We start from the raw sequence: 25,435 nt of genomic DNA, 5'->3' as shown, positions 1-25,435 counted from the left end.
CGTTGCGGACACTCGTGATCATCACATCGAAAGAGTCTCCCCGGGCTCGCGCGATCACGCTAATAAGGGGAGGAAATAAGGCGCGACGAGGGACCGACAAAAGCAAACAGGGCGTGGAGGAGAGGACGCAAACGAGCTTGACCTCGGTACGAGGCGCCCCGACCGCGCCGTGGTGTTGCTGCTGCCTCTCATGCTATGACGCCGCTGTTTCTGCACTTGCCGCCACTGCCGCTGTGGCCGCCGATTCAAGACGCACGGGCTGTTCGTCTATATAGCCGGCGCATTTAGGGAAGCGCCCCCTTAGATGAACATGTTTACTCAACCCGGGCTACGCGCTCCAAACAGGCCGCAGTGAAAAAGAAAGAAAAAATGCGAGGGAAATAGAAGAGGGATTGGGCGGGGAGGGGGGAACTTGTTGTCCCAGTTCTTCGTAATTTATGTGTATCGCAGTCCTGCTTGCTTCCTTGCTACTTTTTCTATTTGTCCGTGGAAGCGTTTGCTTCTCGCAATTTGTTCCGGCTATAAGCCAATGTACACGCGAGGCAGTGGCTTGAACGCAGTCTGATCGCTGCTGCGGCGAGTTCGTTCCATTGAAGCGGGAGATATGGATCTCAGTGGGATATGACTGCAATAGCAGCGGGTAGTGCGAGGCCGCGATACATGCCGGCTCTTCCTTGTGCCGTTTTGCACTCCTTACGCGTCGATCGGCCGCCGGTTTTGCAGGCTTTACCAGTGCACTTGGGTATCCGGCGGGTCCCGTGCTGACACCGGTTACAAATGGGCCGCTCTCCAGCCGAAGCGGAACGAAGAAAACGGGCTTATTCACGGTCGCGGAGGTCGCAGGAAGAAGCCGTACTGTACCTGTTCCGAGTAAAATGCACGGGGAGATTATATACGCGCATCGGGACCGGGGTGATCACTCTTTTCGCCTTATTTAGGGGGCTTTAAAAAAGCACGTCCGAATACCCCGCGTTGTGGCTTGCAGCTCGTCTAAAGGGTAGTAAGGGCTCTGTTTGGACGATTCCGAGGCGAACGGGCTTAACGGTGCGGCCGCAAAACGCTGTAGGCGGCCCGTGGACAAAACCCCCCGCTATCTCGCTATTACTCAAGCCTAATGATGCACACGTACGTGCGTAAGGGAGGGGGGAGGGGGAGATTCGCTCCCTGCTTGGCTTTACGTATACCTCCACGTGTTATTTTTGAGATGTCCGATTGGCGAGTCAGTACACTGCGGCGCCGTTCCGTCTTTAAATTTCGGCAAAATGACCGGTGAAATCTCAGCTTTCCTGTAAAACACAAAGGGGACACCGCGCGCGTTTCATCAATAATGGCCCGCGGGAACCAAGTGGTTCTCTCGTGACGTGTGCGCGTGCGTCACTGTCGCTCGTGGTTGCACAGAAATACACTAAAACGAAAATGAAGGTTGGATTTTTTGGGGGGCTTCCGCATTCTCTGATCGCCCTGCTTCGCTGTTTTACGAGCTCTACTGGATGTGGAAGCAGCGATAAACACCCAATTGACACTGTCGTTCGATCATGCTCGTAGAATGGACTCGTTACTGTATGGAGCGCAGATTTCTTGCGGTTTTGCAGGTTCAGGCCCAGTGTGGTCATCAGCAAACAGTCCCCGACACATTTGCAACTTCAGGCCTTGTTTACCGCTTCCTGCGGGAACTCTCAATCTCGGCGCCGATGCTTCTTCATTTGTAACGGTGCTTGCTGGTGGGCACCGCATGCCCGGCGCTTTTGCACGCCCCTTTTCGCGCACGGCAGGAAGCACTCGAGGTTCGACCCGCGTGGCTGGCGCGCACGGCGAACTTTTCCCCATCGATCGGGCTGCGGCAGGCGCACACCCGTTGTATCGCGTCGGCCGAGCGAAATGCTGCTCGCTGCCAGAGGAGGCATTGACGATCGAACCGGGAGGTGGTGAGGGAGACATTGGCGTGTGACCCGGATACTTCTTCGGTGTAGGGAACTGCGGCACGATTTTGTTTTGTGATAGATTTGGAGCAACCCACCCTTGAAACAAAACCATTTTATTTTTCTTTTTTGCCTTTTTCCTAATCACAGGAATAAAAACGTTTGGAGCTGCCTCGAACAGTATGGACACTTCCCGCTATCATTCCGTATCCTTCTGTGTTTGTTGATGACCGCCCTGTTATTAACTGAAGTTTGTACTCTCCTTACTTAATGCTCTCCCTGAGCCTTTAAGGTGTTATAAATCTAAAAATAAACAAGCAAACAGACACAAACAAACAAACACTTTGAAAGGAAGGGGTAGAGAGTCCTAACTTCCTGAATATCCGCCGGTGTCTGTGGCCTTCGCTCATTGAGGCTGTTGCCTTTGAAGGTACCACGTACTACATTCATAATTGATTTTTGTAGTTATTAAACTCTGTGTTTACGGCACAATGATTAACATTGTAATTATTGCAATTAGGAATCGTGTGTGGCTGACCACACATCTAGCTGTGTCATTATTTCAGCATTCAGTGGAAAGATTTCGACAAAGTAGCTTCGTCGCTCTTTCAATAGAATTTTTTGTCGCTGCTTTCGTTCAGTTCAAAACGCAATCCGAAAACATTTCATTTAATAAATATCCTCCTACAGGCAAGAAAAAAAATAAAAAAGAAGTAAACCACGGCTAAGAAGGCTTCTTTGCTCACCAGTCTCAGCTCGTAGTTTTGCTCTGGAGCGTAACGCACACACCCAGGCTATCAGTAGCTTTCTTCGCTTCTAAACGCCTCATTCTTGCTACAAATCTCTCGCTTGATCGCGCACCCTGCGGTCCTCAAAGAGCAGCGCCGTGATCGTCCCCAGAAGCTCGAGTGCGGGGCGGCTCCATTGCGCGGGGCAGCGAATGCGCTGGTGGCCGCCCTAATGGCTCTGTCGCGCACAAAGCTGGGTTCGCATGTGCGGCCACGATGACGACGACGAGACCGGAAATAGCGCTCTCTTGTGCGCTGAGAAAGAAGGAGGGTGGCGAGCAGAAAATAAGCGGCTTTTTCTCGGAAAAGCCGCCGCTGACTGATTGAGCGTCGTCTGCGCTACTTGTTGCCGCGCGGCCGCTATGTGGTCGCTGGCGCCGCTGCGGCGTCTGGCACGTCCGAATTCCTCCCTCTGCACCGAAAACTGAACAGAGTCGGGCTGTGGCCAGGGGAAAAGAAAGAGGGGGAGAGAAGCCGAAACACACGAGAGAGAGAGAGAGAGAGAGAGAGAGAGAGAGAGAGAGAGAGAGAGAGAGAGAGAGAGAGAGAGAGAGAGAGAGAGAGAGAGAGAGAGAGAGAGAGAGAGAGAGAGAGAGAGAGAGAAGGGTCGCTTCTGCTTCACGGTGCGCGCTTTAATCCGAATGCAGTGACGTCATCCGGCTTGTCGTGTTCGTGTACGGCCCACGGTTTTGTCGCGTACGAGCAAACGCAAGGGATGTCAGTATCCACCCAAGTTCACGACGAGTGAGCGACACATGATTGCCGGTTTTGACCCAACACGAGGCAACCCTTGCGTTCTGAACGGTGCTACTACGAGTGACGTTGTTGTGGCGTGGTGTTGCGCGGTGTAACTCTGGTGCAACATCGCCGCCCAAACAGCGTTCGGTGGGGGCGGAAGTGACTGTGCCCCGTGCTCGAAACCCCGTCCCCCGTTGGAGGATGTGATTTTTATCTCCCGTGTTTTATCTCCTCTCTTTTTCCGCTCGACACCCACTTCACGTTCACTGCAGCGTTGTTTTATTTATTCTTTACTCCTTTTTTTTTCTCTCGTCTCTAGAGATCCCGGTCTTCCCCGGCTTCTTTTAATCAAAACTGTGTCTTTTTTCCTCCCCCGCCTGCTTCCTCCCCCAACCGAGCTCCACGTGTTTTCCGGGCCTTCCTCTCAATCTCTCCGCGCCCAGTGCTTCCTCCCCCACGTTTTCCTGCTGGAGCCAATTTATCAAACTGACGCTTTTAGAACCATCGCGTTCGTCACACCCTTTTACGCAAATAAAACGACGCGGTGCACCGCGCACGCGGAAGAAAGTAAGGAACATTAAAGTGCGCTTTTTTTCCCCTGCTTGTTTTCGTCGATGGCATGCTATCAATCCCCCCGCGACGCTATCCGGAATGAAAAAAGGAAGGAAAGAAAGATAACAACGTAATAAAAAACCGGGGATAAAATTGGGGATCCCACCGTGTTTCAAGAGAAAAGACGCCGAGGGGAAACACCAGGGATCAACGCTTCGGCATAGGCTTTATGCCTGATTTGTATGTTTTCCTCTTGTTCACTTTGCTATCATCCTCTGGCGTAGAAAGGGAACAAAAAAGAAAGAAGAACCAGCGAGAAGGCGGAAATAAACGCGAACCTTAGTAGAGATGCTGATGCGAAAAGACGCGTCGAACGAATGCATAGAGGGATCTGAGTGGCCTCCGCGGGCAAAATTAGACGTGGCGTGAAATTTGAAAAGCGCGCCCGATTTCGGGCGTCGCCCCCTCCCTGCTCGCTGGTGCGTGCATCTGAATGTAAGCGCCCGCACGCACGCACACGAGTACGTGTACGCACGTGCGAGGTGCATATACGATATATGCGCATAACATTGGCGGTCCATACGCCGTGCGGCCGCGGGGGACGGTCGTACGCGGAGGGGGGTGCAATGAAGAGGGCTTTACACGAACGGGGGCTGCTGTCTGTCCTCCCCGGTCGCTGACGTTGCCCGTCTGAGAAAGACTACCGTTTTTTCCTGCCGCGTAGCCCGCCTCCCGCGGGGTGAGTCCTGAGGGTAAAATGTATACTCATTCCGCTTCTGATAATGCCTTTTACTTTTAAATGCAGAGCATTTGTATAACTCACGATGTCACCCGTGCGTCGGCGTCCGCAGCAGCCAGCCTCCCCCTACACTATAAAAAGAAATAACAGTTACCGGCGCCTGGTTTCGATCCCACGACCCTGCGGGCGGAACGCAAGGTAGTACATGGTGCTCTACCCACAGCGCCACAAAGCCGACACAGAATGAAAGGCTACGAACGCGCCTTATATCCTTGACTCATTCAAACTACGTCGTCAGCGGCGTGCGTTGGCGACTCAGCGGCGGGCTAGCGGCGTGGTGTACACGTGATAGCACCAACCCCCCAAACACTAAACGTTAACGCAATACACCCACCCCCTATGCGACGCATTTACTCGAGTCCTCCTCGCGGGAAGATGGGCCCATTTTTTAAGTGTGGAGCACTTCAGGGACCCGGCTTGTCGTCGTAGCTCTGTCCGGGTTCACGGCGTCACGCACCGAAATGGAGGCTTCCGGAAGAAAACAGCTTCCCCTGGTAGGGATAGAATCTGGGTCCCTCGCGTTGCGAAGCTAATGCCTATCACATTGCGCCACAGAGGCACACGTTACTCATATGCAAACTGTGGGGGGTGATCTTCGCGCTGCGCCGTTGCCATGGACGCTGCCGTTGCTAGGCCGCAAATAAGTACGCGATAATATAAAATAAGGAAGGCATCATGAATTAACGCATTAATTACGCCAAGATTACTGAAAACTCAACCCAGTGCCTCTTTATATGCCTTTTGAGGAGCTGCAGCGGCCTCTCTTGTCTACTTTCGGTATCAACACCAGGCTGATACTGAAACCAGTCAAGAGAGGGCGTCGCAGCCCTTCTTGGCGGGAGAGTAAGATCAATCCCGCCTCAATAAGGCAGTGTTTACAGGCGGCGTTGACAAAAGCAACGCACGCACAAGGCACTCACAAGAATAACACAAAGGAAGCACTGGCGAACCACTGTTGCGCACTTCCGACAGCTTTCACGATGATTGGAACTGCTTTAATTCTTTCGGTTGTATACTTTTTCAAGAACAGGACTACGACCGTTCTTTGGAACAACATTACTGGCTTAACCGTGGATGCGTTTGCGAACTCATATCTTCAAGATCCTTGTCTGATCACTTGTTCTGTAACCTTCGTCATATCGTTTTCGATGCACACGGCTTCGAAGCGCAATCCATAATTCCGTAAATTCGGAAAGTTTCGCTAGAATGTAGCGCGATTTTTGAAAGTTTTTCAACGTTTTTTGCGTTTTTCCGGTAAAAAAAAAAAAACGCGTTTCCTGGCTAAAACGAGGCTGAATGAGTTACCATAGGTTAGATCTTTGAAAATGAATGAACAAAGTTGTATTCTGTCTTCAATTGCGCTCGGCTACGTCTCCGGCTGAGCGAGGTGTCACTTCGCATGCAGCGTGCGATTCGTCCCGGCGGTCGCATACTGCCGGCCGCGACGCGCGACACGTCGCGTGGCATCCGGAGCCGGGGCGATGGGGTTCTCCTCAACGACGACACGCTGTTCAGGACCGCGTTCCTCGTCTTTCAACCGGCGCCGCCGACGCCGTCGCTTGTTTCGAGGCCCCGGGTCGCCGCAGGGGGCGATGAACAACGGACGCCCATTCTTCTAATGAAGGCGACGGACCGCGCGCGCTCGCGCTAGGCGCTTGTCGTCGCCTCCGCCGAGAGACCGGAGGAGCCGACGAAAGCTTAATTTCTCTTAATTGCGTGCACCACAGTTTGTATTTAGGCTTAGCGTCTTGTTTTGTTTTTGTTGTTGTTGTTGTTGTTGTTGTTGTTAAACTAACGTTGACTGGAGGCACACAAATCATGAATAATTTTGTCCTGTTATCCAAGCGTATACCGAGCGAACGTATCTTAATCTAACTGGTTGAACTCTTTCTCATAAAGTGACCGCTCAGGCTGTGCACAAGAGCATCTGAATATCTCCCGAATTATCACTAAATACTGAGATATATGATGGAATGAAGGAACGGAACCAGGTACTATAGAATGGAAGGGAAAGTGGGGGGGTGATGGTTATTTCGCTATGTCGGAAAATTTTCACGGATGATCGACGCATGGGCCTTTACAAACATCGCTTGTGTAGCCAGGCGGTAAAGCAGACTGGCCATTTATGGCACTACTGGAGCTCAAAGGTACCAGGGATATTGGGTGTTTGAATGCAAGCGAACATGAGATAGTTTTCTGAATGTAGAGGCGCCGTTTTATATTCTGGTGAAATACAAATAAAGAATACATGTCTGCGAGTTTTCTGGGTGCGTAAAAAAACGCAGAAGATTGTGTAAATTAACCCGCTACCTTTCCTATACGCGCGCCTCCATAGCCTATGGAGATGCGGGGACCTCCGCGGGGCCCTTGTAATTTTGACGTGTTGTCCAATGGACTCCAAATGGAGTTTATTCATCTTTTGCATCGTACATTATGCTATGTGCAATAAAAAAAAAACCAATCAAAGACCCTTTCTTAATAGACAGATGATTAAAATGCGAAGCTTTCTCCCATGCGAACCATGCGAAGTCCAATATTCAAACTGCTTCAACAGTGCCGGAATGGCACGATCAGATAGACATCGGCTTCATAACGCGAGGGACAAGTTCGATTCCGACCACTTGGAGAGTTTTTTCTTTTTTTTTTTCTTTAACCGCTTGATCTGCCTTCGCGTATCATCGTCATCGTTTTGTGAAACCCATTGTGTAAAGTTGGCTTTCCTGCAGCGCGTTTCAAGCGCCGAACGACGCCACCAGTGGGGCATACAAAGCGTCGCTTTAAAATCAGAAATTGGTGCGAGCGTTTCAAGGCTAGCACTGTCGTTATCCCTCCTGCACCCAACAAAGCGTGGCTATACCGTCTGCGCTACATGGATTCCGCAACAGCTTCCTGCCGCGGGACAGGCGTTGCCGCGGCCAGAAATATTTGGGAACTGGTGCATGACCGAGACCACGCAGAACTCGCGCCCGATCCGCCGAGCCACAGGCGCGAACATTTTTCTTCGCGCCCCGTGTATAGGGGCCATTCTTTTTAATACGCGTGCACGCCACTCTCGCGTTTCCTGCGACCCCTCCTCTGAAGCGTTCCTTGTTTCTGCGCATTTCCCCATGGGCGCGGCAGCGTGGAAGAGTGAACACGTCGCCACTGTCGCTTCTTCCGGTGACGCGTGAGCGCTTTTCATGCGCGGAAACCACGCAGACGCGCGTGTGTGCGAGAAGTGACTATTTCTTTTTTTCGCAATTTCTTGAAAAAAAAAATTCTTCCCGAAAATGGTTATAAATTGTAGCCTGTGTCGACTCAACTCCTGTTGCGTTATTTCTGTTTTATTCTGCCCCCATTCCCATTTTCCACTTTAACACTAGAAGCCCTTTTTCTTTGAAGTAAGTGGCGGGGGTGGTTTTCTTCTCTCGCTCTTCTGCAAAACCAGGCCCGAACGGAAGCGGTTTCGTAAAAAGTCGCTCCGCGACCGAATTCGGCCGGCCTCCCTTCTGTTCGAATTGGAGAAGTACGGAGCGCCGTCCGTTAGGGCGCGTTTTTCTGCTACATGGAGAGATAAGAAAAAAAAAAAAAACAGGACTTAATAATTTGGTGTTTTTCTGCTCCGTTTTTAATCTCCGCTCTGCGTAGCATATCGGCAGAAACCTCATCCCTTGTTTTCGGCGCTCTCTCTCTCTCTCTCTCTCTCTCTCTCTCTCTCTCCTCTCTCTCTCTCTCTCTCTCTCTCTCTCTCTCTCTCTCTCTCTCTCTCGCGCGCGCGCGCTCTCTCTCTCGCTTTCGTTCTCTCTCTCCCTCCCTCTCTCTCTCTCTCTCCCCTTCGTGTTTCGCGCGCGCGCGCGCGCTCTCTCTCTCGCTTTCGTTCTCTCTCTCCCTCCCTCTCTCTCTCTCTCTCCCCTTCGTGTTGATCGTCGTGCCCATGAATGCGTACCAGTCTCACCTCTCTCCGCATGATTTATTCAAATCCTTCCGTTAACACTCCTAAAATGGGAGGTAGAATAATGTTGGGCACCGACCAGGAGGCATTCACCACGTATCACAGATAATTCACGGACTAGAATCAGCGACGCTGGGATTTGTTGCTCGAAACTACTGGCTCGATGACTCTTCAAGTGCAGCCAAATTGCCTGGGAAGACGCTACGAACTGCCCGTGGATGGCAAAACAAAGACAGGATTGTACGACAGTTAACCACGCCGAATGTGTTTTATAACGTGTACTTTAGCTTACTGCGCGCGTGTTGGTTAAATGTTGAAATTATGGTGCTTCTTGGCGGGCGAACAAGTAGTCAGCGGAGTCCATTTAAGGTGACATCGAACTTACCGAGTAATAACGTCCATCTTATCAAACGTTCGTCGTGTGAATAAGATGTGACCAGTTATCAGTCCTGTAAGGCTGATTGTGTTTGAGTCAAAACAAGTTCCAACTCATTTCCGCACACCACCACTCATACCTCGTCGTTGCGAACTTCTTTTCCGAAATAGCTCGGATACGACATCCATAGCCTCAAATCGTGTTCCGTTTCCGAGGTGGTCGTAATTCTTTCCTTCTTCTGGTTTGGCCGCCGCCACACAAGACTCGGTTCGGTGGTTTCTCGTCAAACGAGGAATATACCCAGCCCCTCAGCCTCTCCCCGACGACCCGAGTCCTTTTTTTTCTCGTCCGCGGAATAATAGCCATTACACGATTCGCACCGGTGACTGCCGCATCCTCCACCACCCTACGCGCGCACATACCGCACGGCGGCAGACGACGGGGCACGTTACGACGACTGTGTTGAGCAATTGCTTCCGTATACCGGCGTGCGGCATCGATTTCCCAGCGCTCGGTTTCTTTGTTGGCTGGCTTCACCCCCTTGCACCGACCGGCCAGATTGGTTCCTGTTTTCATTGTAGCGTGCTCCAGCTTACTTTTTCCCCCTTTTCTTTCTTTGATTCGTTTCTGTCGAAGTTCTTCTATTCCATTCTTGCGGTGTTCTTCCGTTGCGTGCCCCGTGTGTTCGCTTCTTTCCCTTCCGCTGTCCTCACCAAAGACCCTAACGATGTCCGGGAGGGGAGGAGGAAGAAAAAACGACCCACCCATCGGCTGACCGTGGCACGAAGCAGCGATTCTGAGGCGTGCGACCGCAGCGATGATGCTGGAGGAGAACAATGCTCTTCTCCATCGCTGTTGTCCCCCGCTGTACAGCCCGCGTAGTGATTCTTCCTTGTTCAACCCCCCCTCCATGTCCGAGTATGTACCGTACGGGCGCACTCCACGTGCTCTAGGTATCGTATACGGGTGTACTTTGAGCCCCCGTCGTGACGAGGAGCGTTTCACGACGAGGCTACGCTGAAGCTTAGCGCGAGTTATGCAAATATTCGCGTATAGAGAAGATGGCACGGGAAAGGCAGCAAGCAAAAGCCCCGTGTGAAACCCCGCGTGAAATTGAGGTATATGCTGCTCGCGTTTTTGCCCACAAATTGTTCCTGTGCATATTTTGTGTGTTTATCGCATCGCTTTACTCGTGTACAGAACTTGAGAGATATTTCATCTATTACTGTTGTGTTGTCGGTTTTTTTTTTGCGTATGAAAACTTTTCTTTCGAATTGTTACGATCATTTCTGTTTGTAACAGTTCTTAACCGATCGCCTTCATTCCTCCCTCGTCGTCCCACGCGTATACTCTAGTCACCGCTTGTTTTATGCGAGAACTGAGCGGGAATTGCTAAGTGCAGATGGATCAACAGAGCATGAATTCCCAGCTAGTTAACTTGGTGAGGAATCGAAGCGAACTAGTTTGCAAAAACAAGTACGAGTAATCCATCAACCTTTCACGTTTGCTTGCAGTGTCCCGTGTGCAATGTTCGCAGTTTCGCACACTTCGCTCCCAGGCATGAGGAAGTCCAGCGCTCCAAGGCCAGTTGTCAACTCCCCGTTGCTCCAGAATGGCATGCACGTGTCGAGAGCGGGTTGTTTAAACTCGTTTCAAAATGCAACGTTTTTCTCCCAGCCCCGTTCTTATACGTCCCTTTTGTAGCCCCGCTTGAAGCCCCACTTGCGCACATAAGCTTGGATTATTTATGATCCAATCAGCGTACTCTCGGCACCACGAAAAGAGGTTTCGGCAGCCCGCCGCAAGTTTGTACACGATGTTGCAACGGTGCTGCGCTGTACGCGCATGACCACGGGAATTGAAGCATGAAAAATGGACGGGTTCTGACGAAAGCACATACTATGTGCCTCGCAGTGTGGAATAATGGAAGAAAAAGAAGAAACACCAAATGTTTCGCTGTACGCGATGTCGAGAAGGAGGAAAACAATGAAGTGTCCCTTCGCGGGGTGGTGGTGCGCATATATGCGAGAGTAGAGTGAATCGACGCGCGAACCCCCGCCTCCCGGTCTCGAGTTGTCGGCGCTCTCCGGGATGGGAGGGGTTCCTCACGACGCGCGCTTGGGACGCCGCACGAACGTTGGGAGTAGGAGCGGTAGGAGTAGGTGGCAACATGCGGCCCGGCAATGTTCAAAGCCCTCGCGTGCTCTGCCAACGACCACCACACTCCGCTGGGGACGCGAAGTAGAAAAGGACGCTCGCCGGCCGCGCCTGCGTTGCTGCAGAAACGATTCCAAGCGCCTCTTACACGGTCCCGTTTCTTTCGGCGTTGCCCGACCGGCCTGCAGCGGACCATCTCGTTTCCACGAGCGGAGGTACCACCGCGAATGGGCGTGCGTGTGTGTGGAATGATAGCGCCGGTACAAAATAAGCTGGGCGCCGCTGGAGGTTCTTGAAATGAGAATACATGAAAGAAAAGCAAAATGCGATAAAGTAAAACGCGGGGGAAAAAGGAGTGGTGGTAGCCCCAGTTCGGTTATTCCGTCGTCCTTACCAGGGCTGGTGGTGGCACGTATGGCCGCATGCCTTTCGGCAACAGCCCTGCCCGACGGCGGAGGAATGGGGAAGTGGCGTTCTCTTCAACGCTCATTTAAAACCTCGCTTTTCATTCTTTGTGCGTAGAGAGGTTGCATCTCCCACCGCATTTGTTTTCGCTCTGTTGTTGTTGCTCTGTTTTGTGCGGCGTCCGGTGCGTTGTGCCTCGCAAATGTGTTATTCGAGGCAAGGTATACATGCGGCAAGCCCGTGTTGCGGCTTCCTGCTTTTCAGGTTCTTTTCTTATCTACACTGACCCCGCTTTTTTTATTTCGTTTAGTTTAGCTTCGAATGCGCAGGTCGGTTGTATAGGGGTATAATCTTCCGCGAGCATTTCCGCAATTGTAAAACTTGAGGTGTTGTCTTGAAAAATGAAAGAAAAGAAAAAAAAATGGAGCTTGTATCTTTTTGAGTTTGTTCAGGTTGTTGAGGACATATGCTGAATAGGTGGTGTTGAGCCTCCAGAGGAGCAACGCTTATCTACGCTTACCTAATGGCTCTAAGTGGTAGTTTTCAGTTTTTCCTTTTTGTTTGTTTGTTTGAGAGAGAGGAGAGAGAGAGAGAGAGAGAGAGAGAGAGAGAGAGAGAGGAGAGAGAGAGGGAGAGGGAGAGGGAGAGGGAGGGGGAGGGATTGAGGGAGTGAGGGTGGAGGTTTATTGAAAGAAGAGAGAGCCGTGACGTTCCACATTGTTAAACGAACGAAATAATAAAATAAAGCCACGTGCAGTTCCTCGTGAAGGTACTAAAAAGCCTAAAGTTGTTAGTTACAACCTTGATCTATATTGATGCTTTTTATTACGTCACTGGTGGTTGACGGTTCAGATGTAATAGGGAAATAATAGCAGCCGAGCTTATAGAGAACTTTAGGTATAATATGCAACATTTTCTTTATTTTGAAATACGCAGTTAACAGTTTCTCTCCGTAAAACAAGACACTTGAGCCTTCGCATTTCTATTTTATATAAGCAGTGTTTAGTGCTCCCCGATTGATGTCGATCGGGAATGTCTCCAAGCATAGCGGCCTCTAGCCTAGCGTAGCGGTGTCCTAGATGGCGGTACACCGCAGTGGTTATGCGTATGTGTCCTTCAGACGTTGTTTGTGGGTACCACGTACGCGACAAACCGCCTTTAACAGCATTTAAACGACTCCTGCCATTCAATACCAGGGCACTTCAGCAAAGAAGCGCATGTCTGTTCTCCTCAGGAAGCGATATTGCCTCCTCCTGCGCTAGTTGGTTTCAACTAAAGCAAAGAGATAAAGAGAGCGAGAGAGAGGAAAAACTGTGGTTGATTCCTCTTCATGGAATCAGTAAAACACGAAAGTGAAATGTGCAGCGAAATCTGCAGCTGAGCATGATTTGCGGGTCGGTGGGTGCCTTGTGGGTGTGCTTCGCGAGCGGCGTCCAAATGGCGGGTCGCTTCGGTAGAGGTGTACTGGTGTTATTTCCGTGGCGGATATGACGTCAGTGAAATCTTGGTGTATGTCGGCATAAAACAAAACGCTTTCGTGTTAAAATATACAACCCGAAAACGAACAACCCTAAGTATGACGTACACTTGAGTACTGAAGTTGCTTCCCCGCAAGAAGACCCATGTGTGCAGGGGTGCACCCTTTACAGGCCGCTTGCTTCGTTGTACTGGCGTCATTTCCGTGACGGATATCACTTCAGCGAAATCTTCCTGTAACCGGGAATAAAACACTTTCGTGTTAAAAGAAATCACTTGCGATGAGGCGCATGTAGCTGCCGGCTCTTCTTACCTCCACGGCCATTTATGTCTCCTCGCCGGCCCGTAGCCGATTGTGTCGCCACGCGCTCATGTCCAAACTTTGATGTGTCGGCAACAACGACGTTTTGTGAACGAACACCGCCTCGGTTCCCTGCTTCCCTTGCACGACGATGATGCTTCCGCTGCCTTGCCCCTTGTCCGACCTGGAGCCCTCGTTGCAAGCGAAGAAGCCTCGCCCATCCCGGCGCTCCCTTGATCCGGGCCGTCGTGCCTTACAAAGAAAAGAGGTCATTGTGTCCTTAAGAAAGCTAACGCTGCGTTGTTGTCTGTCGGTCTTGTTATTCCAGGCCGCGGTGCGGCGGAGACGAGAGCGAGACACTCACTGAATGACTGACAAGACACCGGAGCTTAGTGCCGGGGACGCTGCAGCAGTTTGGCTCGCTTCGAAAACGATTTGCCCCCCTCCTGGCTGCATTGTGAGCGCACGCTCGATTTGGCTTCGGCGAGCGCATTATACACCGTTGAGTCGGGCTTCCCCCGAGCGCAAAAAACCGCGCGCTTGTTAGCCGGGCGTGTACGCCGCGAGGGTTTCTTTACGCTGCAGAATGAGAGTGTCCCGTTTCCGTCGTTTTATTTTCTCGTGGATGGTGGTTGTCGGTACTCCACCCACAACCTGGCGCCCGTTCACGTGCGGTCGGCCACGACGCTGGAGCGTCGTTAGAGGGGCCCCCGGGAAAGACGACATTTATTTCGTGCAGTATAATGGCCTCATGTTTAGAGCGCCGTTTTTTTTTCTCGGAGAGTGGCCGTACGCTTCAATTCTCTTCCTATCTCGCTCTTCCCTCTCACTTTGTGGCGCTGTGTTCGGGGCAGGCGCGTGAGCCTCGCTTTGTTCCCTTCGTTGGAGAGACCACGCCTGCCTGCGCATCGTGGGTGCCCACCTTGGGGTGTATAAAAGTGGCGCAACATATGGCTCGAATGCGGTCGAGTCAGGTACTATTCCCGGTAAGTTCGGCGTTCGGGACACCACGATACTGCTGTTCCGCTAGCACGGAAGTTGACGACGTCGTGAAGGATGGAGTTGGGTCCTTTTTTAGGTGCGGAGTAGCTTAGGACCTCCCAATGTCCGTCCGCGTTCATCCGTGCGCACACCACCATCAAGCGAAAATCAAGCGAAATTCGATTTGAGCCGTGAGTTGCGGTTTCGTTTAGGTGAAACTCACTGCTCAAATCGGATGACGGTCGGGGTGGAGATCGGATGTCACTCGGGGCGCAACTTGTATGTCATTTCGAGTCCCCGTACTCCGCACCCTCGCCATCATCCACAGAGTGGACATGCTGCCATTTTTTAATCTCCTGTTAGAACTGTGGCTGTGCGCAGCAGTTCGTGGAGGGGGAAGTTGGATCGTTTTTATTTGTATTCGAACTGAGATTATTGGAGCCGCCTATTGTGACGCACCTTTCCCGCTGGTGGCTATAAAACTTTTTGACCTTAATTCATTGTCGCATTTCAGTCTGCTAAGCTTCGTGACGTCAGCGCGTTATGATAAACTGCGCGCTACCTTTCTTTGTTGAGGCGTGCGTGTGAAGAAAAATAATGCACAGACCTGCCATCGCGCCTCTTTCCTTCTCTGCGTTTGTGGAAATCAAAGTTTCAAGAGCAGACAGTTCTGCGCAGGTCTTTTTTCGTTTCAGATTGTGGCTTTCAGAATGTCATCACGAAAGCGGAGGTGGAGATAGTGACAATTGCAATGGGCGTTGTAACTGACAAGCTATTCTCTGAAGATCCACTCATTTCCAAGCATAATTGGGTTCCTTTTTTTCTGTGGATCTTCACTCAGCAAGACCCGTTTGCTTATCGCGGGGCATACTTGTCTTGATAACGGCTGGCAGCGGGGGAACCTAATGAACTGGGTGCTCTGCGCCCAGCTGTGGCCGCATTATCGAAAGTGCCCGCCTTGTAGCTCTGTACTAGCTTTCTAAGGCAGGTGGTTCTCATTGTTTCTTCATTGTTCACGCGTCACCGCCGCCACCCATGCGGGCCTCCGCTTCTTTTTGCGTTTAAATTATCCCGCGCTTTGCTGCCGGCTCGTGGAAGCCGTCCGGGACGCTCGGGCTGTTCGGCTCCACCTTTGATTGTGCCTCTTAATTACTTCTTTCTTGGTTAATTGCAGGCCTCGTCGCTTTCTGACCTCGCTTCCTCGTCGTCTGCGTGCCGGGCGTTGGTTTTGGTCCGCGATCCGCTCAGGCGGCCCATCGCGCGGGACAGGCGCTTCTCGCATCGTCGCTAACGAGCCGCTTCCACGAGTTCGCCGCACGGCCGCCGCCGCCGCGCGCGCGCGCGAAGTTCGAAGACCTCCTCCTCCCCCTTTCACTTCTCCGCGCTTTATTATTTCCCTTCTCAGCGGCGTCCTTTCCTTCCCTCTTTATGCAAAGCGTACTTTTTTGTTGTTTTTTCCCCCCGCTCGGTGGTGTACACAAGTTCACGCAGCGTTTCAGCGACGCCGTGTTTGTTTGTGCTTGCTTCGTTGTGCTCTGCTTAATCGCCGCGCCTGCGTGCTCTTCTTCTCTGGCTATTTATCCGCTTGCCTGCGCGCTCCCTTGGTCTCGGAGGCTATTTTATCTGCTCGAAGCAGTCTACCCTTCTCCTTCCTTTTGGTTGCATCACTTCTATTAGGCTGAACGCTGTTTGCCTTGCGCTTTCTGGACGGGATTTTTCTTCCTTGCCTTCCGTGAATTCGCGCCTCCGTCTCCTTCCTCTTGCTTTCTATATTCGTTCTTCCCCGTCTCGTTGTTTGCTTCTTCGCCGTGGTCGTTCTATTCACTACTTTTCATTCTTTATGTCTTCTCTTCCTTCTATCACGCGTGCGCGGTTTACTATTTTTTTGGTGCTCGTTTTGCGGTGGTCTGCGGTGTCGATATAACTTTCCCGCATCGTGTTGTCGGTGGTTCTGCGTTGGTTCGCAGCACGCCGGCAGTGTTTAACTCGGAGTGTGGTTTCTTCTATCCGCATACTATCCGCATACTCATTCGCTTCCCTTGTGCTATTCGCTGCGGATGGCGAGCGGAGGGAGTTTGAGCGGCGATCCCTCTTGCGCCGGTGCCAATTTTCGCTCCTTTCGGCTGTTTTTTTTTTTTTTTTGTTGTCTTTGCGTGCGTGCTGCTGCGCTGGAGACCTGCGCATCGTTTGTCATCGGCCTCGCCACCCTGCGACGACAAGCCGCCTCAAAGCGCCGCAAGAAGCGTGTCGGCTGGGAAGAGTACGACGAGGCGGGGTTTCTGGTGGCTCCATCTGGTGGCCGCGCAATTATTATTAACCCGCACCGCCGCGGCAGGTCGGGTCGTTCTCTTCCCTTGCGTGGTCAACGCAATCATCCGCCGACCGCGTGCTGTAATATGATGCTCCACCGCATTTTTTTTGTTTGTGCCGTGTTTTTTATTATCATAGCTGGAAAGTCGCTGCTGAGAATTGAATTCTCACTAACGACGCTGTGGAGGGGGCACAGTCTCGGACAGCCCTAAGCTAGAGTGCCTGTCGGACGACCGGTGTATATTTGCTGCGCTGCCAAACAATCTCAGTGTGGACTAATGACGAAGTATTTCATTAGAAGCACAAGGAGTTACCCTCTTGTAGTTTGAATGCCTGATCTGGTTATTACGTAACAGTATGGCAACTGGTCAGCACCGTCTGCAGGTTTCTCTCTTTGTTTCCTTGTTTCTCTATTTCTACTACCTGTACAGCGGTGACGATACATGAGATAGTACATTGTCGAGGGAGACTGTCAAAAAGGCAATGAAAAGCCTGACGAGATGACGCTGTCTCCGCTTGTCTTCCCTTTCGGCACAATTCTGCAGGAAAAAAGCATATATTAATTTATGAACCCACACGAAAAAAAAAGTTGTACACGGCTGTACAAACAAAGACAACTCTTTTAAATTCTCAAAAGGAATCAATACAAGACAAGATTTCACCGTAGCTTTGGAAAGGTGTCGTCGAATTTTTGTTTCAATGTTTGTTCTGCTTTGGCATCTTGTATCTTTGTTAGAATTGCAGGGGGATCGTGTAAGAAGTCAGGTATCTGGTAACTCAACTTCCGCGAATGATAGTATGTGCAAATTGTTGGTTCTTGCGTAAGTTATGTCCCTAAGCTCGTATTCGTTTCCTTTCGGTGTGTAATTTAAAAAAAAAATAATACAATCAGTCTTAACATGGTTAAAAATAGGTATTGTTTTACGTTTAATGTGCGTAATAGTGTTTCTTTATTTGAAGCTATTTTTTACTCTGAATTCTAAAAGGTATGAAAAAAAAAAACTGCGAGGAGATTGCCAGCCGCGCGGAAACATGGTTGCGAAGATGAAAGCACTTTGTTTTCCAGCGAGTAATTAGGCGCGCCGTTGAACAAATTTCAAAAGCGCTTTCGGGCCGTGATTGTGCGCTTGGTGGGCGCGCATCTCCCTTTCAGCTACTAAGTATCCCACCTGCAATTAATCGCTTCCTCCGCCAAGAGAGAGAAATAAAATTCTCGCGATGATTGAGGTTTCGTCAGAGAGAAATGAGAGGTGGGTGCAGTAAGCGGTGAACTGCGCTGGCTTAGAAACAGCAGAGATAAGAAGAAAGCAAAAAAAGATAAAAAAAAAAACGCGTTGCTCTAAAGGAGAATAGTACGGTGGGTTTGTTTGTGTTCTCTCTTTCGTTTCTCGCTTTTGTGCGGGCCTGTTCGCAACGAGGCAAGACTGTCTAGACAGGAAACGTAATGAGGGCTTTCCAAAATGGATTAACTCCGCGAGCCCTCCTCAGTGGGGACTCGTCCGTGCGCGCAAATTTTGGCGACGCTGTCTGCGGCGGCGGACGAAGAGGCGTTAGCGCGGAACGGTGAAGGGCGAGAACAGCGTAGGAACGAACGAGATGCCCTGCGCAACGCCCGACGACCTGGTGAGGAACAAAAGAGTGAAGCAGCAGGAACTCGAAACGTGGAGGCTCTCCAAATGGTGGAGTTGAAGCATGAATGGAAAGTTAAGAAACAAACGAACGCGCGGCTAATAATGTGAGGACGCAACAATTTGGCTAGTTTCAATCCGGCCTCACCCTTTTTTTTCTTCGTTGCTTTTTTTCCTAGTGCGTTGCCGATTAACCCCTTCCTTAATGTCGGTGCTCCATCTTTTGTGTGTGTGTTTTTGTGCGTGGCGGTGCCGTGTAGTAATTGTGACGAAGGACCGTACAGTTAGTTGGCTGTATGTAATGTCGAGCGGCTAGAAGTCCCAGTCAAGGAACGAATCGGAGTCTTTTGTGCAGTTTAAAGTCGCGTTTATGGGAGTTTACTCGTCGCTTAGTGCCTTCCTGGCGAAACAATGCTGCCGGTGCGTTTGTTTTCTTTGCCGTGTAAGCGAAGGTGCGGAAATATTTTCTCTCATTCTTCGAAGATGCGTTGTGTGTGACTGGAAACGGCAGTAATGGGCATCCGGTCTAGAAGGAACCATGTGGTTTGATAGGCTACGATACCTTGCACGGGTTATCCTTCTTCCCTTGAAACTGCTATGTAGACTGCGGTGGCATTTGGATGGTTCTCGTTTGCCCAGGAGGCGCTGAAGCTTTATTTGGCAGTTCCGTTTCGTAGCAAGTATAGACAACGTATTCCCCGAATAGATATTTTCACACGAAAGTGTTTTATTCCGGGAGACACGAAGATATCACTGACGTCATATCTGTCACGGAAATGACGCCAGTACAATGAAGCAACCGGCCTGTAAAGTTTCGATTGATTATAGGGTTTAACGCGCCGACGCAGCGCAGGTAATGAGGCGCGCCGTAGTGGAGGGCTCCGGATTAATTTTCACCACCTGGGGAACGTGCGCCGAAATCTCGCACACACGGGCGTTTTTGCTTTTCGCCTCCATCAGAACAGCGGCCGCCGCGTCCGGGAATCGAACCCGCGACCTCGTGCTCAGCAGCGCAACGCCTCAGTCACTGAGCCACTGCGGCGGGTGCCTGTAAAGTTTCACAATAGAGGGCAGCGCAATGAACGGGACGAAGCGAAGACGAGACAAACAAAGCGCTTGTATTTGTCTCGTCTTCGCTTCGTCCCGTTCATTGCGCTGCCCTCTACTATGAAAGTTATGTACCAACCGGCTCGAGCTTTTGTGAGGCCTGTAAAGAGTGCACCCCTGCACACAGGGTCTTTTTGCGGGGAAGCAACCTTTAGTACTAAAGAGTACGTTATACTTAGTGTTGTTCGTTTTCGGGTTTTATATTTTAACACGAAAGTGTTTTATGCCGGGATACACCAAGATTTCATTGACGTCATATCCGTCACGGAAATGACGCCAGTACACCTTTGCCTTAGTGACCCGTCAGCAGGACGTCTCTCGCCAAGCAAGGCAGTCGCCGACCCGCAAATCATGCTCAGCTGCACATTTCGTGTTTTCGTGGTTTACTGATTCCTATGACATAGGAATCAACCACAGTTTTTTTTAATAAGTCTGTGCGGTTCCGTCGCCTTCTTGCCTTTATCATCTCAAGGCTTGGCAGAGTGAACGGATGAAAAGTATCGTGCGCGCCCTGCCAGTCAGCGCGCAAGCTGCTGTTGAACGAACGAAACGCGCTTTTCCAAAACAATATATTGTTTTTGAGTAGCGGAACTGGCTCTTATAGAAGCCAGTTCCGCCACTCAGTGCACGAAAATGTCGCTTACATTGTGAATGCATGAAAGTGTCAACCTTGCTGTACTATATCGTCTTCTCTGCGATTGCGTCACAGGGCGCGGGTGGGAAGTTCACGAGTTATCCGCACACACATTTTAATGTGTTAATACTACATCCATCAACGCAGGGTGCGTTTATATACACGTAAGTGCACCAGAAACCGGAAAGTATACGGCTGCCCATGCAAATGAATCTTTAGAGCATTGAACGTGTTATCCGAAGGTTGTATGTTCGGAACCCACAACGCATATTTTCCTTCATTTTCTTCATACCCCAACATTTTAAAGAAGTTCGTATTTTCAATTTTCACACGCACAGAGTGGGGGACGTGGGAAGACGAACTGATTCTCCTGTGCCTTCCTTGGCTTTCTTAACTGATAAATTTTATCCGCCCCACACGCCCGCCAGCCCGCACACTTATCCCGACATCCATATGAGAGAGAGAGAGAGAGAGAGAGAGAGAGAGAGAGAGAGAGAGAGAGAGAGAGAGAGAGAGAGAGAGAGAGAGAGAGAGAGAGAGAGAGAGAGAGAGAGAGAGAGAGAGAGAGAGAGAGAGAGAGAGAGAGAGAGAGAGCTTCCATTTGGGTTTTGGCTGCATACATTATATATACATACATACACAAGGAAAGAATTGTTTATTTTTTCTTTCTCTGAGTCGGTTCGTTCATGAGCCACTCCCGTGCAGGAAGGAGACGTACTCAATGGACGCGCGATGATAAGCGAGGCCTGAGGCTTCGGAGAGGAGGGGAAGGACGTGCATGCAGGAAAAGAAGTCTTCGTCGTCATAACGGCGTCAAATTACAGTCCGCGCGCGCCTTAGGCGAGCCAGGAAAGAAGCACCGTCCCGTCGCATCTAGCCTTCAGGGGCCGGGCGTTTATGTGTTGTGTGTCTTGGCGCCCGACGGCTCTTTGCCATGCGGCTGGGGCATGCGCACCGCTGTCTCATCGCTTCATCGTGCGCGCCTCGATGCTTAAGCAGTCAAAGCCGGCGGCTGCCTTGTTAGCGTTGCCCCTTTTTTCCCGCTGCGGCTGGACGCCGGTTATTGGAACTTCCGTGACGAACTTGTCGCTTTTTGTAACTTGCTGCTCGAAAAATATTTTAGAGCTGTCGTCGTGTGTGAGATAGGGAGGTGAATATCGTCATTAGAGTAGATGGCCGAATTCGGTTGTCGATTAAGCCACGGCGTCAGTCGGCCCATGTCTATACGTAGCTGGGTTTGAGGGCGCTTTCGTCCGACCTTACGTGGTCGCAAGGCCCTTGTGATCGGCTGGATGAATAGTTCAACCGAGAGATTCGGCGGGATCTTCCAAAAAGTAACCAGAGAAAGGGAGCGGGTGAGGGTGTGAGCTCGTTCCGGTTGGATTTGGCTTGGCGAAGGAGCCTTTTTGCCTTTTTTTCAGCCACATAACTATCCTTTTACTTGGCTAAAGTTAGAGAGTCTTTGCAATACTGACTTGCGAGGCCCGTTGTTGATGGGCGCAATTCGGTTTTTGTGATCAACGTGCCCATGTTCGTGCACCTTAATCGCAACCTAATTCGCGCAACGGACTGAGCTGTTTTCATAATACCCGTAATGGTGTCAGTATAACCGGAGTGGCGTCTACGCGTAAAGAGGACTACGCATCCGGCAAGGGGAGCCAACAGCAGCCCCCCTATACCCCGCACATTCTGTTCAGTGGCCGACGCGCATATATACGACCACGCGCCGTAGCGAGACGGCGACGACGTCCACGCCACTTTCCATCAGAAATTGTAGGTTTGTGCGTGACTAAAAGCAAATATTAGCTTTTTACTAAGTGCGCGTCGACCTTTTTCCCCTTGGTCGCTGGCCTTTTAATATTGTTTTCCCCCTCGGAGACCCGGCTTTTGTTTATATAATGTTTCTTCGATGCGAGCTTGTCCTCTCCAAGCTGGCTGCCGCGGGTGGCGGTGGCAAGAGCATCGTCATCATCTCGACGGCCCTCCCCTCGCGCCCGTCTTCATACTGACCGTTGTTGCGTATAGGTCGTTAGCGATGCTTTACGTTGGCGCTCTTTCATGAGTGGTCGACATTGTTGTCCGTCGGGGCGCACCTGTTGTCCCAGAGACGAAGTACCCGGACCTGTTGTCCTTGACCTTCCAGTTTTTCCCCGTGTTATTTACTTGTGCTTCGCTTCTTTTCTATGTACGTTATATCGTACCTGCCTGTCTGTTACTCGCTCTGGATTCTCCGTGTCTAGAACAGGTCGGCTGCGGGGCTATTAATTCTTGCCCGAGGAGACGCTGCGGCTGCAGAACGAGAGCGTCTCGCGGCTCTGTCCAGCTGACCGACACTATACGGACTTGTTGTCGGCTTGCGAAAGAATTCAGAGAAACCACCGATGCGCCAGCTGACGATCTGCGGTCCTTCGCTGTGTGGGAAGGTGTTATTCTGCATGGAAAGGGTTGGCGCGACGCGAGAACGTCGTGTTTTACGTGTACGTCGCTATGGAAAAATAAAACACGGAAAGAGAAAAAACAAAATACGATCGTGCGGTGTCGAGCAGGTGGAGGTTTTTATTGCTTCCAGTCTACGTAAGTCACTACTTTTGGCTGTTTCTCTGGCTTGAGCACCCCCCTCGGCGCTTTTTTGTTTCCTTTTTTTTTTTTTTTTTTAGAAATTATCCGTCGCGACCACCGCACAGGCGCCCGATGGCTATCGAAGAAAATTTATAGCGGCGTCTTCCGCCTCGTGGTCTCTCTTTTAAAGTCGACATTTCGGGGACACATGCCAGGACAGAAAGCACACGACTCGCGCTCGCTGCCTTTAACGGGCAACTTGGCGATCGCGCCTCCGCAAAACTAGCACTTTAGCCGAAAGTAATGAGATGCCGTAAATTTGTTTGTCCGCTACTAAGCCGCACAGCGTGTTCGAGCGTGTACGGGCTGTATTTATGCGCAGTCTATGTCTTTCCAGCATTGAAGGACTCTGGTTTTACCTTTGCCCTCCCGTGATATGTGTCACGCGTGTATATTTATCTGGCGATGTTTAACTGTGGCTTCGCTACGCGCTTCTAAGCTCCGAGTTTTGTCTTCTGTAAGTATTGCCCGGTGTGACCGCTGTGGTTCTGTGCACCTAAGCGGCGAAGTCACGTGACCAACGAGACACGCAGATGTACTCTCGACCCCCTCGTCCCTCTCACATGCTCGGCGCACAAAAAAGAATAACAGGAGCGGAATGAAGGCAACGCCCAATCCCCCCGCTCATTATGGCGCTCGGGCCCTTTGTGTCGCCACGACAGGAGTGGGCAATAAAATGCCGGCCGGTTCGTGTGGCCACTTTCTTCCTCCTGGTCGTATACGTGGCCGGTGGTGTTTCTTCCGTCGAGCAGCTTCGCCGCTTTGGTTTTTGTTGCGCGTTGTTTGCTAATGCCGCCGCCGAACTTGTCGCGGCTCGCAGCTGTTGCAGCAGCGGCTCGCATTTGAAGTTCGCGGGGGCAGGGCAAATGTTTGCGCTGCTAACAACCTGCTTCATCGCGATAACAGCCGTCGGCCACGGAAGATCCCCCTTCCCCTTTCCCTTTCGCGGACTGCTTATTTTTATGTTTGTTTTCCTGACTTGGCGTTATCTGTAATTACCCGCGTTTGCGCTGAATGTCCGAATCTCTTTAATTGCGTGCGCTTATTGAAATGAGCAACACAGTGTGAAGGGGGGAGGGAGGGAAAAAAAGCGGGAATGGACCAGCGTGGCGTAATGTCCCCTTGCCGATTACCGCCCCATCTTCCGTCTTCTTCTCTCTTCCCCGTCCCCCCGAAAGTTTCGTTCCTTGCCGTGCCTTGGCGGAGCCCGCGTTGATTTAGGTGCTCCCTCCCTCCCTCAGAGGGCAAATTTGAATTTCGCGCTTGAAAAATAACAAATAAACACGCCGCGCCCGTTCCTGCGCGGCGGCGAGAAAATGAGGGTCGTTTTTATCGGTGCTCTTGCCGCTCGCTTCGGGTGCTTCTCTGTTCGTCGTGACGAAGGACGTCGGCGGTCGGCGGCGTCTTGTGCGATGAAATATGTGGGACTGTGCGCCGCGGGTTGGGCGTGAGAATTAGCCCGCTAGTCGCCGCCGTGATGGCAACTTTTAGTATCCGTTGTGTGTTATTTAGCCAAGTTCGCGCAGTTTTCGTAGTACCGACATTTGCCGCTGAGTGTTCCACACGTGGGTCTCCCCCATTTCGCCGTTTGGGGTGCTTACGCCGCCTCAAATTGGGCTGCGGCGAACATCTCCATTAGAGAGGTTGGCTGCGTGCACTCGCTACCTCAAAGTATCCCTAATTGGGCTAAAATTTACGGCCGTGATGGAGTTCCCGTGGGTGGCGGCGCGAGGGGCCCTCCCTGGGAGAGGCCAGGTGGCGTTGGCGACTTCATCCCAGCAGGTAAAGGCAGCAGAGACGACGAAGTGGGCAGAGAGAATGGAAGCGAAAAAAACCCTGGAGACTTATAGGACAGAGAAACGGGAAATTAAGAAGGAGGGATTCTATGGCAATACGAGAGGCAGTGCGTTGCTCTTCGAGGCACGGGCAGGGTGCCTGAGAACCCGGGCATACACGGGTAGCTACAGGCAGCAGGATGAAACGTGTGCATGCTGCGGCAGTGATCGAGAAACTATAGAACATATTGTCAGGAGCTGCACAGAGATACGGCCACCGTGGGGTGAGGGGGAAACGACGCTGGCGGAGGCTTTGGGATTTGGGGCGAGGGGGAACCTCAACTTCAAGGCCATAGAGGTGGCGAAGAGGCGACTGGAGTGGTGGTGGAGGAAAAGCAGGGAAGGGATGGGTACGCAGGTTGAGTAATCATGCGGACGAGAATTTAGAACAGCGAGGGGAGAAAAAAGGGGGGTGGGGGCGAGGAGTTTAAAACAGAAAAGAGGGAGAAATGGGAGGGAGGAAGCAAATCTATATGTTAACCTGGGAGTAGGGCATGTAAACGTAATAAAACAGGCAAGTCGATTGCTGACAACCGACGCCCCGATTCAAAGGGAAAGCCACTAATCATCATCATCATCATCAGCACGCTGACCGGACTGTTGCACAGGGCCCGGCTGCCGGCGCGGTTTAGGCGTTTTGCGTTTAGGAATTGACTGGAGGAGGCTACTTATCCGTCGTGTCGTGTTCGGTTACGCACAGGAGAAGGCGGAGATTGTGTGGAAGGGAGATCAGCTTATTGACCAAACACACAAGAGAGACAGCAAGTTCCTTCGTGGGGATTCACTTCAAGAAGCCGGGGAAATGTTGCTTCCGAGTGCTATCGAACCATGAAAACAGCAGAAAACTTTGCTTCATTGTTTCCTGTCGAACGAAACTTT

The 25,435-nt window shown here is 51.2% G+C and overlaps 2 protein-coding genes across 10 annotated transcripts in view; one reads left to right on the top strand and one right to left on the bottom strand.

The window, feature by feature from the left end:
- LOC144147424 (uncharacterized) overlaps nucleotides 1-3,073 on the bottom strand; it is a 47,132-nt gene extending 44,059 nt beyond the window's left edge. The window contains exon 1 of the mRNA XM_077679554.1: nucleotides 2,666-3,073. The gene's annotated coding sequence lies outside the window, so the exon portion shown is untranslated. The remainder of the gene's footprint in view (nucleotides 1-2,665) is intronic.
- Eph (Eph receptor tyrosine kinase) overlaps nucleotides 1-25,435 on the top strand; it is a 259,020-nt gene that overhangs the window by 172,534 nt on the left and 61,051 nt on the right. The gene's annotated exons all lie outside the window — the stretch shown is intronic.

Source organism: Haemaphysalis longicornis, unplaced genomic scaffold, assembly GCF_048455015.1.
Source record: "Haemaphysalis longicornis isolate Haplotype H1 unplaced genomic scaffold, Haemaphysalis longicornis Haplotype H1 scaffold_7, whole genome shotgun sequence".
NCBI classification, from domain to species: domain Eukaryota; kingdom Metazoa; phylum Arthropoda; class Arachnida; order Ixodida; family Ixodidae; genus Haemaphysalis; species Haemaphysalis longicornis.
This window is presented reverse-complemented; position numbering and strand designations above follow the sequence as displayed.